Below are 3,863 nucleotides of genomic sequence, written 5' to 3' on the forward strand. Positions count from 1 at the left end.
TGACTTAGTCAGCCTATCAACAATAACCCATACCGAGTCGAACTTCTTCCGAGTCAACGAAAGTACAGTAACGAAATCCATGGTAATCCTCTCCCACTTTCACTCGGGAAGCTCAATCCTCTGAAACAAACCACCAGGCCTCTGATGCTCATACTTAACCTGCTGACAGTTCAAATATCGAGCCACATATGCAACAATATCTTTCTTCATCCTACGCCACCAATAATGCTGCTGCAAGTCCTGATACATCTTCGCGGCGCCCGGGTGAATAGAATACCGAGAACTATGGACCTCCGCTAAGATCAACTCTCGAATCCCATAGGCATTGGGCACACAAACTCGCCCCTGCAATCTCAAAACACCATCATCGTCTAAGGTCACCTTCGTGGCACCCCCACGCTGCACCGTGTCTCTCAGGACACACAAATGGGGATCATCAAACTGTCGATCACGGATACGCTCCAATAATGAAGAACGAGCAACCGTGCAAGCTAACACTCTACTGGGCTCAGAAATATCCAACCTCACAAATCGATTGGCCAAGGCCTAAATATCCAAAGCAAGCGGTCTCTGGCTGACCGAAATATAAGTAAGACTACCCATGCTGGCGGACTTCCTACTCAATGCATCGGCCACCACACTGGCTCTCCCCGGGTGGTACAAGATAGTAACATCATAATCTTTCAATAACCCCAACGACCTCCTCTGCCTCAAATTCAACTCCTTTTGCTTGAACAAGTATTGAAGACTCTTGTGATCAGTGTACACCTCACACGTCACACCAGATAAATAATGCCTCCAAATCTTCAAAGCATGAACGATGGCTGCCAACTCTAGATCATGAACCGGATAATTCTTCTCGTGGATCTTCAACTGCCTCGAAGCATAGGCTATGACTCTGCCATCCTGTATCAATACTGCACCAAGCCCAATACAGGAAGCATCATAATAGACTGTATAAGGCCCTGAACCTGTGGGCAAAACCAATACCGGTGCCGTAGTCAGAGCTGCCTTGAGCTTCTGAAAGCTCGCCTCACACTCATCTGACCATCTGAACTGGGCACCCTTCTGGGTCAATCTGGTCATCGGGGCTGCAATAGATGAAAACCCCTCCACGAACCGACGATAGTAACCTGCTAACCCCAAGAAACTCCGAATCTCAGTAGCTGATGCTGGTCGAGGCCAGTTCTTGACCACCTCTATCTTCTTCGGGTCCACCTGAATACCCTCTGCTGATACAACGTGACCCAGAAATGCAACCGAACTCAACCAGAACTCACACTTGGAGAACTTGGCATATAACTGACTATCCCTCAGAGTCTGAAGAACCACCCTAAGGTGCTGCTCGTGCTCCTCCTGGCTGCGGGAGTACACCAAAATATCATCAATAAAGACTATCACGAACATGTCCAAATATGGCCTGAACACTCGGTTCATCAACTCCATGAATGCTGCTGGGGCATTGGTCAACCCAAACGACATGACCAGGAACTCATAATGCCCGTACCGAGTGCGGAATGCTGTCTTAGGGACATCGGATGCCTTAATCCTCAGTTGGTGGTAGCCAGATCTCAAGTCTATCTTTGAAACACCTTTGCACCCTGAAGCTGGTCAAACAAATCATCAATCCTCGGCAGTGGATACTTGTTCTTAATCGTCACTTTGTTCAATTACCGGTAATCAATGCACATCCTCATCGAACCATCCTTTTTCTTTACAAATAACACCGGCGCACCCCAAGGTGAAACGCTGGGTCTGATGAAACCCTTCTCAAGCAAATCCTGCAACTGATCCTTTAACTCTTTCAACTCTGGCGGGGCCATGCGATACGGCGGAATGGAAATGGGCTGAGTGCCCGGAGCCAGGTCAATACAAAAATCAATATCCCTATCGGGCGGCATACCCGGCAGGTCTGAAGGGAAAACCTCGAGGAACTCCCGAACAATAGGAACAGAATCAATAGAAGGGACCTCTGCGCTGGAATCGCGAACATACGCCAGATAAGCTAAACACCCCTTCTCGACCATGCGTCGAGCCTTCACATATGAGATAACACTGCGAGTGGCATGACCTGGGGTCCCTCGCCACTCCAAACGGGGCAAATCTGGCAAAGCCAAGGTCACGGTCTTGGCGTGACAATCCAAGATAGCATGATACGGGGACAATTAATCCATCCCTAGTATAACATCGAAATCCACCATGTCTAAGAGCAATAAATCAACACGGGTCTCAAGACCTTCAAACACTACCACACAGGAATGATGAACTCGGTCGACCACTATAGAATCCCCCACCGGTGTAGATACATAAACAGGAATACCCAAAGCATCACTAGGCATAACCAAGTAGGGTGCAAAATAGGACGACACATATGAATACGTAGACCCAAGGTCAAATAGCACTGAAGCATCCCTATCACAGACCAGAATAGTACCTGTAATGACTGTATCTGAAGACTCAGCCTCTGGCCTGGCTGGAAGAGCATAACACCGAGGATGGGCCCCACCTCCCTGAATCATATCTTTGGGACGATCGGCTACTGGTTGGCCTCTACCTCTGGTGGTCCGAGCTCCACCTCTATGGTCCCTACCTCCACCTCTATGGCCTCTACCCCGCCTCTAGCTGGCTGGGCGGCCTGTGGATCACCTGATGCCTGAATCATAGGGCGAGGACCCTGCTGCTGAGAGCTGTCCGAAGCTCGAGGGCAAAACCTAGCAATGTGCCTCGTGTCGCCACACGTGTAACAAGCCCTCGACTGCTGAGAATAGCGGAGTGGTGGTGCGCTGATGGGTGCTGATGGCGAACTGAAAGCTGCTGATCAGAAGACTGCGGCTGAGAGCCACGACCACCTGAAGTACCATGTGAGACCTGTAGGGCTGACTGAAAGGGCCTCGGAGGATGGCCTCTACCATAAGAATCCCCACCTCCAGACGAGGTACCACTGAATCTACCTGCATGACGGGGCCTCTTATTTGACCCATGACCACCTCCCCGTGCAAGAGCCATCTGAACTCTACGGGCCGCATTGGTCGCCTCCTGAAAAGAAATCTCACTCCCGGCTCCCATAGCCATCTGGAGACGGATCGGCTGAATCAACCCATCAATAAACCTCCGCACCCTCTCTCTCTCGGTGGGGAGTATAACAATAGCATGGCGTGCTAGATCAATGAACCGAGTATCATACTGAGTGACTGTCACAGAGCCCTGCTGGAGGCGCTCGAACTGCCTGCGAAGAGCCTCTCGCTGAGTAACTGGGAGAAACTTCTCCAAAAACAACTCTGCAAACTGGTCCCAAGTCAATGATGGTGACCCTGCTGGTCTGGATAAACAATAGTCCCTCCACCAAGTCTTGGCGGATCCTGCTAGTCGAAAGGTGGCGAAGTCGACCCCATTAGTCTCCACAATACCCATAGTCCAAAGAACCTCATGGCAGCTATACAAGAAATCCTGGGGGTCCTCTGAAGAAGCACTGCTAAATGTGGTGGTGAAGAGCTTGGAGAAACTATCAAGCCTCCACAAAGCATCTGAGGACATAGCCGCTCCATCGCCGGCCTGAGTCACAATACCTGGCTGAACTGCCACAGCTGGCTGAACCACTGGAACCTGAGCCTGGGGAGCTACCTGCTCCGGAGTACGTGTAGCAGGAGTCTGAACTCCTCCTCCAGCCTGAGAAGTGGCTGGTGCTACTGGAAGCAAACCCGCTCTAGTGACGCTCTCCACAAAGCCTACCAATCTGACTAGANTGCTTAATGCGAACGCGAAGAGGAAGATTTCCCCCAGGGTCAACTAATGCTATGCGAACGCGAGGACTATATCGCGATCGCGATGAAGGAAGTCACAAAGCAGTGCGAACGCAATATAGT

This window comes from Nicotiana attenuata, unplaced genomic scaffold (genome assembly GCF_001879085.1).
Source record: "Nicotiana attenuata strain UT unplaced genomic scaffold, NIATTr2, whole genome shotgun sequence".
In the NCBI taxonomy this organism is placed as follows: domain Eukaryota; kingdom Viridiplantae; phylum Streptophyta; class Magnoliopsida; order Solanales; family Solanaceae; genus Nicotiana; species Nicotiana attenuata.